This window comes from Somniosus microcephalus, chromosome 2 (assembly GCF_052327205.1).
Source record: "Somniosus microcephalus isolate GS21.2 chromosome 2, FLI_Smic_1.0, whole genome shotgun sequence".
Lineage (NCBI taxonomy): Eukaryota > Metazoa > Chordata > Chondrichthyes > Squaliformes > Somniosidae > Somniosus > Somniosus microcephalus.
The window spans coordinates 60338551-60350384 of NC_140988.1; the positions used below are offsets into that span (position 1 = coordinate 60338551).

The 11834-nt window shown below is 37.2% G+C and overlaps 1 long non-coding RNA gene across 1 annotated transcript; it reads left to right on the forward strand.

Moving 5' to 3' along the window:
- The first annotated feature begins 268 nt into the window (after positions 1 to 268).
- LOC147122718 (uncharacterized) lies at positions 269 to 10934 on the forward strand. The gene is made up of 4 exons (XR_015081464.1): positions 269 to 3012; positions 7399 to 7521; positions 8233 to 8332; positions 9155 to 10934. It is a non-coding gene; the product is annotated as an uncharacterized LOC147122718 (long non-coding RNA).
- The last annotated feature ends 900 nt before the right edge of the window (positions 10935 to 11834 follow it).

The following is an 11834-nucleotide window of genomic DNA, read 5'->3' on the forward strand; positions in this document are numbered from 1 at the left end:
GTTTCCTCCGGGTGCTCCGGTTTCCTCCCACAGTCCAAAGATGTGCGGGTTAGGTTGATTGGCTATGATAAATTGACCCTTAGTGTTAGGGGGATTAAATACGTGGGGTTACGGGGATAGGGTGGGATATGTGTTGGTGTAGGGGTTACGGGGATCGGGTGGGATATGTGTCGGTGCAGGCTCGATGGGCCGAAATGGCCTCTATCTGCACTGTGGGGTTTCTGTGATCTGTGATTCTGTGATCTGTGACACAACTAGATCTCCATGTTGAAAAACAGTCGATTAAAGCCTTGTTTAATACTCAGACCAAGTGCCTAGTAGTTTTCTTACTGTTTCTGGTGTTCAATTCTGATGGAGGGTACACACCCTAAACATTTTTTTTCTTTTCAGATATTAACTGAACTTTTTCTATTTTTTCTTCAGATATGCAGCATTTGCAGATTTTCATTTTCATTTTCCAGGATATGTATTTTGTTTGTTATATCGCCTAGGGGGTAAGGATGTAATCAGTTCCATTTACAGCCTTTGCACCATGCTTACGGGTAAATATCAGCATAAATTGACACGATTTGCATTTATGTGAAATTATTAATTTGCCCATGAGGTGCCAAAAGAGAAAACACAGAGAGCATGGGTTAAATTACTTGAAAACTGCTTAATAGAAGGTCTGTTGGATGAAATAAAGGATCATCAATGAGATTATATATATATATTTTTTTTTTTAAAGGTTTTCAGGTAATAATATGGCACAATACAACAAACAAATCAGCATAAAGAATGATGGAAGAAAGACATGAGACAAAGCCCAACTGTGTCCTTTAACAGTTTATGTCAGCAGTTACAAAGGATGGATAACTTGTGGCTTTTATTGACATCTTCTACATAAAGTGGAGGGTTTCTCTGTGCAGCCACTGGAATGATTTTGTCATTTATGTAAGGGACAACTAGATTTCTGCAAGTCCCACCTCAAGTAAAGCATTTTCCTCCCACGTTTGAAATATTTTAATTTAAACTAATATTCATTCAACTGTTGAACATTTCTGACTTTTTTTCACTTAAAGATAAAAGCTTTAAATGCTTGCTTCAGTTGTGCCTTGAAATGCATTAGCTGATTAAGGCTTTTTGTTTGAAGTTTTGACTGATTTTCTCTGATAAATTTCTGGATTTTAAAATCATTCCTAATCAGTTTTGACTAATTCTTCACCTAAATATTGACTTTTGCCAGCTTGAGCAATCTCCTGAAATCTTGTGATTTTGTCAGTAAGGAGAGTAAATTAAAAAATAAAATACTGTAGAACAATCACACAATGATAAGGAAAATAAATGTCAAAAAGTTTTCAATGTGTTTTTTAAAAACTTTAAATTATCTCTCAAAGTTTCTCATGCAATTTGACATTCATTTTTTTCTCCTGATTTTCAACTGGAATTAGTTTAAAATAATAAAAACTGGAAGACTGTATTTAAATTTATAACTGAAAACAAAGAACTGTATTCATGATGTAAAGTGTACCATATTGTAGAGGGTAGGAGGAAAACCAGGCAGGAATCCAATCCCACACCGCAAAGCCTGCATCATGCCAGAAAACCATGGAATGGCACCAATGTCAATCCAGACCACAGTTGGGACACAAATTATAAGGCACACCTTGATGAAAGAAAATAATGTAGTGGCATAAAGGCTGTAATAATAAGAAATGAAATAATATGACATTTTAAAAGAGTGATTGGAACCTGCAATTTAAAATAGAACAGTAACACAGATATTTTAATTCTGACCAGAACTTGGGGTAAGGGGTTAATCGAAAATGTGTACACCTTGTGTACAAAATATGTTTACATAAAAGCTAACCTTGGTGGGTTTAGCACCGTGGCAGAAGTGGTGTATAAAAGTGACAAATAGTGGTTACATTTCTATCAGTGGTCTCCACCACGCTCTCTCAGGTTCAGAGTGTGTAAATGAGACCTCACAAGACTCATTGGACACTCGAACATAGATTGCAGTTCAATATGACTCACAAGCAATTTATTTCACAAAGTGTATTGCATTTTACCAACAACGTCCCCTTATTGGTTTCAAAGCGTTTTTCACTTGTTGAATCAATATGAATGCACTGTCAATAAAAAATGCATTTCCTGTTTGCTTTTAAACTTTATTTTCAATATTTTACAATACTTGTTTAGAAGTCACTCCCTTTCTCTCTGCCAGCAAGTTTCTGCACCAGCATAAAATAAAAGTAAAAAAAATTCTGCATACAGCATTACTCATTACACTAGTTAAGATATGACTATATGTTGTCTATTTGGACAGGTAATGCGATATGGAAAATCAAAAAGAAAACACAGTTGTCATTTTCCAGCTAGGAGTGAAGTGATGTTATTCTCGAGTTAGGTTTATACGGACATGGGAATTTACCACTTTCACTTGTTTCCCTAACCAACATGGAGATCAGCTTCTGTTCGTTTGCGCCTCCTATCCCCCACCCCCTACACGCACACACAGATATAGACACACACACATACACATACACGCACGTACGTACACCTTGCCACTGGAAAAGAAAAGGATTACTCATCAATTGCTTCAAAAACATTTCCAACATGTTAAATGGGAGGGTCTTACCTTTCCCAACAAGAATATATACATGTCATCCACCTGTTGTAGGTACTATTCATTTTTCAAGCAAGTCCTCTTTAGAAGCACTTAAAACAAACTTCTGTGCAACTTCGGTCCATCATTGCCACAATGAACAGGATAATTTTCTACAGTTTTATCCTCCTGGCTGTTTTCAGTACCAGTCTTCATGGTGTTCCAGTTAATCTACTGAAAGAGATGATGAAAGATGTAAATTATTTGCAAAGATTGCTCAAGGTAAGGTGGTTAGATGTTATTGTGGAATTTTCTTTATGAATGGCTTTAACTTCAATCTAAAATGAGACCTAATAGTTTGAATTACCTCCTTATTTTCCCAGGATGTTGTTCCTCAGTTACGTGTTCCTCCAGAAAATGACTCGGTAGGCAAAATTCTTTAAATTTAACGCAAATATTATAGGCTTTGCAGTTTGTATTGTAGGCGTATGTTGCATTTGCTTCTCGGCTGTTGTAACAGATATGAATGCATTTCGAGGTAGAGCTATCTGAATGGGTGCTGGCTGACCACAGCTGCCATTATACTGCTTTGTCAACACGCTTTCTATCTTATAGTCATAATTTCTTATAATTTTACTATTATAAAATGCATGTATTAGTAATTACGGAAATATAAATTAAATTTATGGGAAGTCAAAAAACAGATGATGCTGTCTGCTAAACTTTGAACTTTCTAAGTGTTTAAAGTGAAAGGCTAAAAATCAGCATTCACATTTTGAAAGTGCATGAGTCAGAACCTTGCACTTACTAACATTCGCCCCCATATATCACATACTACTGCAATCTAGTGATGAATTAAATGCCGGAATTGCTAAGATTTTACTATTAAGTCAAATTTTAGGAGGGAAACAAAGACATTTAAAACAGTTAATAATTAATATTAATCTGCTGGAATATTCTGCTCATTTTGTATGGTAGAGGCTAGATTCCTGTACTTCATACTTAGTAAATTGGAATCTTGCAAGATTTGAGTGCTTACTTTGCTTACTTTTACTTGTCAGTTTTTGGATTTCAATATACAATCCTTACTTGTATTGTCAGAATATGAGAATTCATCCAAATGTAAATAGCCTATAAGGTGAAGCTAATAACTAACAGTTGGAAATACTACCCTGGACTTTGAACTAGAAGTGAACTTTTGTGGAAGCTTTTGGATTAAGATGGTTTAATTCATATAAAGTGGTAGAGGTTGATGGTCAATATTTTATGGGTAACTTGGTTTTCCTAGGTAATCACTAATGTGGAAAATGAACAAATATTAATAAAAAACAGAAGCAGGTTGTACTTTTGCCCAAAAAAGAGTTTTTCTTTATTATATTACAAACTTGTTGACTAATTCTTTGAACTAGGTTGTATTTCTGCTTTATCAACTAAATGTAATCACAGGAAGGAAGAAGGCGTTTCCGGTGTGCTTGCTGATGGGTTCATATACACATCTAGTGGTACTTAAAGCACATAAAAAAACAATTCTGTTTGTCTCCTTGAATAATTTGACAAGCAACAAAATTACATATTTGAACTATTAGCAATTGAAAGAAAGTTAGAGCTTGCAGCTTGATTTACTTTTAGGAATGTGAAAAATGTTGTTCTATTAAAAGAGTTTAATACCTTATTCTGTAAATCAAAAAGCAAAATTGTTTGCGGATTCCGTAGAGTGTTGTCATTGAAACTTTAATTTAAATTAATAATCCTCTTACAAAAAATAAGCAAGGTAGTGACCAAATCCAAATATTGTAGTACAAAAAGTCATTCAATTTTAAATGCACCCTCAGGAAGTGGCTTAGGATAAGAAGATCCTTTCTTTACTTGTCACTTCCAGTATTGATCGATCTGGCCCAGAATTATACTTAACTCCTGCTTAACAGGTGAAAAGGTTCCAGCTTCTTCAAAGGCATCTATTATAGCAGGGTTAAAATGGAATTTCACCTTTTCAGAAACGGCTACAGTTTCAATAATAAAGAGTGTAATGTGGAGGACAACGTTGGCATGGCAGATATGAAATGTTGAATTTCACCAGCCCAGCTAAGATAAAGTAGGGTACAATGAGTTCCAGTAAAAGCTGAAAATTTCAGTGGAAGTGAAACGTGATGTAATAAATCATTATCTTTTGTATGAGCAATGAATTGGATGGCGGGTTTTAACTTAAAAGCGGTATCCCCTCGTGATTTTACATATGATGATTTCTCAATTTCAACTGTGGGAAGAAGGGAATGAATGATGGTCAAGTTAATCTGGCCTGCTCTTGCCCATCTTCTGGTGGTCAGTAACAGAGTAGCGCTGACAGGTGCCTGGGAACAAGTTGCCTAACTGCTCCCTCACAAAAGGTAATGAAAATAACAATATTAGAAGTCCATTTGGCCCATCAAAGTTCCCCTTTCAATTCGGTTTGTATCTTTGAGGGGGTTAATGACACCCAAAAGAGAGGGTGCAGAGGAGATTTACTAGAATGGTACCAGGTATGCAGGACTTCAATTATGTGGAGAGACTAGAGAAGCTGGGATTGTTGTCTTTAGAGCAGAGAAGGTTAAGGGAAGATTTGATAGAGGGGTTCAAAATGATGAAGGGCTTTGATAGGGTAAATAAGGAGAAACTGTTTCTTGTGGCAAAAGAGTCAGTAATCAGAGAACACAAATTTAAGATAATTTGCAAAAGAACCAAAGGTGACAAAAGGAATAAAAAATTTACGAAGCGAGTTGTTAAGATCTGGAATGCACTGCCTGAAAGGGTGGTGGAAGCATATTCAATAGTAACATTCAAAGGGGAATTAGCTAAATACCTGAAGGGGAAACATTTGCAGGGCTATGGGGAAAGAGCAGGGGAATCAGACTAATTGGATAACTCTTTCAAAGAGCCAGCACAGGCAGAATGGCCTCCTTCTGTGCTGTATCATTCTGTGATTCTAAAAAGGGTAAATAAAAGTAACAGTAGCTCAGTGATGAAACATTTGCAATTTTGAATTGAAATTCAACATTCTATCCCTCTCGATGTGTATGTCAACCAAAAGATTGTGCATTAAGTATTGAAAATCAATAGCAAGAACCAAATTATTAATGAGTAAAAACAGATTAACTTTCCTCCAATTGCACCAGCTTAGAGATCAAAATGGACTAGCATACTAAGATCTACAATCAATCCTCTCTCTAACATGTTCTTCGCAGATGATAAACAGTGTACTGTAGCAGAGGCCATGTTAGGCCACTTTCTTAGTGAGGGAGCCAGAAACAATGGGGGAGAAATTTAACTTACATTCCCCTATTTTGCACCCGAGAAGTGGGCGGCCAGCCAAAATCGGGGTTGGGTGCCGCTTTGATGCCCAAGGCCCATCTGTTGCAATATTCAGGTGAGCCTGTAAATGGGCAAGCAGCCCTCTGCCTGCTTAAAGTTCCAAATTGAGATCCTACGCTGGTTGTAGGACTCCAATTGCAAAATTCATGCACACACTCCCCCTGGTTGTACTAGGCATTGAGCAGCCTAACCCATCCTCCAAGACCGGCGAGCTGCAGCAGGGTACCCACTTGGCACCCACTGTTCGTCAGCGGCATTTAAATGAGGCCTTAAGTCGAATTTGGCTTGGGCCAAAGGCAGGCACAGACCAGCATGTGCAGTGGTCAATTTGGTGACTTTACACCCATTTTGGGTCAAAGTCGAAATTCTCCCCCAATGTATGTTATATCTAGAATTATAATGTGATAAAGTGTTATAATAGCTGTATGACACTAAATTAGATGCCGTGTTTGCATTCTACAAAACACATTACACAGCTGAAAATTACTGGTATTATGTAAATAAACCAGGAAACTTTTTTGTCAGGGGATTCCCCACTTCCTGTCAAGCGGGGCCAAAGATTTTCCTTTCTAACACATTGCACGACCATAAACATGAGAATATTTTAAACTGTGAGCAATGACATGGTAAAGTAGGTAATTATAGTTACTGAGATACTTACTGCTTAGTCAGAATTTCCTGTGTAGGTCAGTAAACTGAATGAACAACTGTAACGCAGGAAGAAAATAAAAATCAATGAGTTAGCTTAGTGTAAGCTTAGATCTTGTAGTTAATGGAAAACAAGAAGGCTGCAGATTGATTTTAGTTAAATATAATTATTCATTTATAATCTGAAATTTCTGTTATAGACACTGCAAGCTTTTGGTAAAGTTATTTCTATAGTCTATGCAGTGACAAGACTGTAAAAGTTCAACAAAAGGGCATCATGTACAGGACATTATTGTCAATTTCTCCCTCATGAGCACTGTGTGAACCTGAATGAAAGTTACAAATCCAAGCCTGCATTTTATTTGCATTAACCACCCACTCACCCCACAGCATCCAAAACACTCCCATATTTCCACGCTGACTTCAAAAACATAGAATGGTTTCAAACATGCTTTTAGACTGTAATCATGTTTTCTTCCCTCAATCACTTCTGCCTCCCGCGCCCCCCCCCCCTCCCTCCCTCCCCCCACCGCTTGACTGGGTGGCATGCCTGTCAATGTCCGGCCTGCATCCCACCATCTTCAATTTTAACCTGTTTTTCTGAGCAGGTGGCAAAACCACCCATCTGAAACCATGGGCTCCTTCTTTAAATATGCAGATTGGGGTCCAATAACATCATCGGATCCCAACCACTGTGGATTTTTAAGCAATTTTAAAGCACATTGGATGTATTAAACATAATTTTCTTCTCCAGGAAGCAACTGGTATACTTGAAAAGTATTGAGCAGTGGTGTGAAATATTTTTCTCTTCTCTTTAGGGTGACCTTTCCTGCTATTTAGCCGAACTAAAAACGTTCTTGGAAGTAGACAACTTTGAGAAAAGCATCAGAAATAGCATCAAAAAACTGATCAAAAAGACAACATCCATGAACTATTCAGCTGTAAGTTTCAAGTATTTTTCAAAGGAGGTTCAGTAATGGGATCTGGGGCTGTAGTCCTGTCACGAGAGCCTGGGATTTTCTCAATTTGCTCCAGATAATCCTCTAACAGATGGGATGGCCCCAGTTGGATAAGAGAAGGGAAGCTCACTAATATTATTTGTGGATAAGCTATGTGATTTTAGCTGGTTAAACTCCAGAAGTACTCCTCTGCAAACTCCGGGTTCCTTAAGTCTTGGCTGTTGCCATCTGCAAACAAGCTGTCTGGACTTAGGTGAGTGGAGTTTTTCCCTAAGTGAAGAGTGTACAACCCCATGTTGGGCAAATAGAACATTTACTATGTTAATTTCTCAGCAGCTTGGTTTAGAAACACTGACTTCCATCACTTTATGCTTGTTCAAAAACTTCCTGAGTAGGCATCTCAAGCTCCTTATTGGCAGTTTCCAAAGAGGCCTACAGCTCCTTTCAGAATGTCCAACTGTGGCATGTGACTACTGTTCTCTTACTTTTGAAATAACTTTCTTAATATTGACCCTTTTCCCATTTGCGGGTTAAGAAATTGTATGTTGCCATAGAGTCTGTTGTGGACACCACTACCTTTTGTTGTGCTCACTTAGCTGTAGTTTAAACAGTTTGACTGCTGTTACATTATTTTGTTTTAAATGCATTTTAAATTTGTACGAAGTCTTCAAACCTCCTTTGCTTATTCCACAGAGCAACTGCATTGCATATGAGGATCAAAATATGAGCAACACAGTGTTTCTGAATAAAATGCACAGAATTCTACAAAAAAAGTTCAGTCGTTAAACAACAGGTAAGATTAATAGCATATGTACTGAAACCTATTGGCACTGTAGTTCTTTTATTACACTCCTAAGTTCAGGAAAATAATACCAGTTTAAAAAAATATAAATGCCACCAATAAGAAATTTGCCAGCATCTCCTCAGTGACTGGAAAAAAGCCCAATTACTTTAGTAAACCTTGCTGATTTTTGATATTTTCTAGTACAGCGTGCTATTATGGTAAAGTTGGCCACAGAATTGCACAGCATTAGGTAGGCTATTAACTGTGAAATGTTGAACGCCTCTTTGGCTACTTTTTTTTAAACATAAAGAATAATATTCTGGTTCTCTGGCACCTTGTCATGTCCGAATGCCTAAAAACACTTCAGAAAAGTAACAGATAATTTCAACTGATACCTGGATGGGAAAAAGGTGCTGAAATAGGTTACTTTTTACCATTTAACTTCCCTCCAACATACTTATGTTATGTTTTTACCATGTAAACCTTGCTGGCCTGGAGATGTAGCATACTACAGTATAAGAGGACATAGTGGCATGCTTGCAAATAGTTTTGGTAGACTACAACATTTCATAAATGCCTGGCTGCATATTAGTTACGGAAATTAAATTTGTATTCCTAGCTACATACCCAACATTGGCTTTAATTATTTCCATTCTGAACAGTTCTCCTTTGAACTTAAGATTATAACAGGATTTATTCTTGAAGTTACATTAGGTGCATAAACAAGGCTCCAAGATTGCCCTTCACATCTGCAGACATTGGTTGAAATATAATGATTTTAATAACTGTCATTCTTATTGTATAATAATTTCTTTTGACTATCTTTTACAGTGATACATGTGAGGCCAGACATTTAAAAAATGTAACTGGATGACGACCCTTTATAGAATGGACATCTTAAGCCACTGTGACCTATTCCATATGGAACAATTTTGTTTTTCAACTCACCAGAGTATGGATGATTAATATTATATATTATTATTTACTATCTATTTAGATAGGAACTCTTCTCACTGAACAATACTTCTGAAAACAGCTTCTTATAAATATTACTCTTACTGTCCAGCCATGCATTCTAACTAAGGAATGATTGCATTCAACACATAAATAATATGTTTTGGAACAGATATCATATATCTGTACACTTTTTCAGACATTATATGTCTTGAATATTAATTTGATGCATCATAGATGGTTGTTCAACAGAGTTACACAAACAGGACTTTCTCATTTCAACTTGCCATGCACCAGTGCGCCACTGGGCTCTGTCCTGTGTCCCATTTAATGGTTGTTGTGAAAATGATCCTATCCATATTGATGCACTGCATTAATCGAGTAGGCTTATTTTCAGCAGGCTTATTTGATTAATGAGAAAGTCCTTCTGCAAGTGAGCAGCAGGATGACCTCCAAATGGACATCATACTCTGTATCTGAATTTAAGACCATTCATATCTCAAACTTTGGATGTGACATCAGTGTTATTTTATGCATTTTAAGTTCTCATGATCAGATACTTGTTAAACTGTAACCCTAACACTAGTCTCTCAATATAAATGATTTATTTAATTTATTTTTTCATTAAGCAAATAAATACTACTGCTCAGGCAAACGAAATTCTAATCGTGGCTAGTCAAAGGTAAATTTTATTTTAGAGTATCTGCAGAGCATATGAACGTATATTTATTCTTTCTGTAAATCTACCATGATCTATGTTGCCAGTTCTTAATTTAATTGTTCGAAGGAGGGGGTGGAGGAAAAGGGTGCAATGATTTTTGGATTTTATTTCAGAGACCATTTTTTTAAAACATCTGATTCGTTAATCCTTAAAAGGTAACAAAGAGCAAATGATGGTCTTAAAAGTGTAATTTAAAAAAAAACGAATTAACAAATCGATTTGATTACACATTGTCGGTGAAAAGCTTCGAAGACTCAGATGATTTGGCGTGACTGGGTTGTGCCTGGTCATGTTGCAGAGGCCTGGAAGCAACTTGTTTTTCAAGAAGTATCCCCGTCATTCGATATTAGTACTTTTCCAAAGTTTATAATTAGAACAGATCTCACACTTTTTTGACTTCAGTTTGCGTTATCAAGACTTTCGCTCATTCTTTCCATAACTCGGTCAACCATAACAACCCATTAAAAAAAACATGCAAAGAAATCCCCTACAGCATTTAACGAAATACTAGGTGGAGGTGACAGTTACTGTTTCCTACAACCTTTTACCAAAATCAGCCTGTTGTGACAATGATTGTTGTGATATGCCAAGTCATTAAGCTATTGCATTATGGACTGTGATGTAAACAAAGGTTAAATTAGTATTGCAAACATCGCCTGGCCAAGTTCTCGGCTTGTAACCAACGCCCCACCTTACCTGGTGGTGGCTCACGTACCTCAGCTTGCAGAGTGTGAGGGGCCACCTTACCTTACCTTGTAGCAATTGATTAATGCGCCGCTTGTGGACCCGGGAACACGTACCAGCCCCAAAATGAATTGGAATGTAAGAATATTCCTAAATACGCCAAATTGGATTTTAATATATGAAAATGTCCTGAATCAAAAATGAATGATGACAGTAACATACTATTTCGGCCGGTTTCCTGGTGCTCCCCCTCCCCCTGGCGCTAACTCCGCCCTCACCGGGATTGTTGCACCGACCCCCCCAGTGTGGCGAGCGCTGCTTCCACCCACCGGCTCCTCTCAGCACCATCAAACAGCCACAACCCACCAGCCGTTTGGATAGTTTTCAGATTGGAGCCAGACCTTTGGTTCTGCATGGGTGATGAGTTTGTGCATTGCCTGCTATCCGACCTGTTGCGGTCGGTTGTTGAACTTCCCGCTGTTTTCAGTTGGAAAGGGTCCGCAGAAAACATTTGGATACTTTCGACAATACACCAACGCATTGTAAAATTAGTAACATTTGAAGGTATTAGGTGAAGGTAATATATATGCTTCAGCTAACTAAGCATTTTTTTGTTAATTCATTGAAATTGCTAAATTACTCAAGTAAAATATGCAGACCATAACAATAATGTAATTGAAACTGTCTGAACGCTGATGAATTTCCAAGAACCTTTGTTTACACGTAATGAAAACTGTATTTTATCAATAAGGGTTATCATTAAGGGGACATTGATAAGTAGAGCCGGTACTGCGTACAATGCAGACGTTGCATTGTTGTTGCACAGTGAATGTAAAATAATAGCTTTGGCATGCATTCTGGAATAAGCTATCTGAGATATAGCCTATCTTTCTGTGTAAATTGCTTTACATTTATTTGATATATTTAATATTAATTATTTAAGTACAGAGCTCAAATGTTTTTAAAGTTGATGAATAAAAGTATTTTGATAAGACAACGAGTTTTCAATTCCATTTTTAAAGTGGAAGCGTGTAAGGGTGCAGTTATATCGCCACTCTAGTGCCGTTGCAAAGCGGCTTCCAATGCATAGTAAAGCAACAGTGACAATACAAGTCCAGAGACAGCTCCCGTCTGACTGGGGGTTACAGAGTG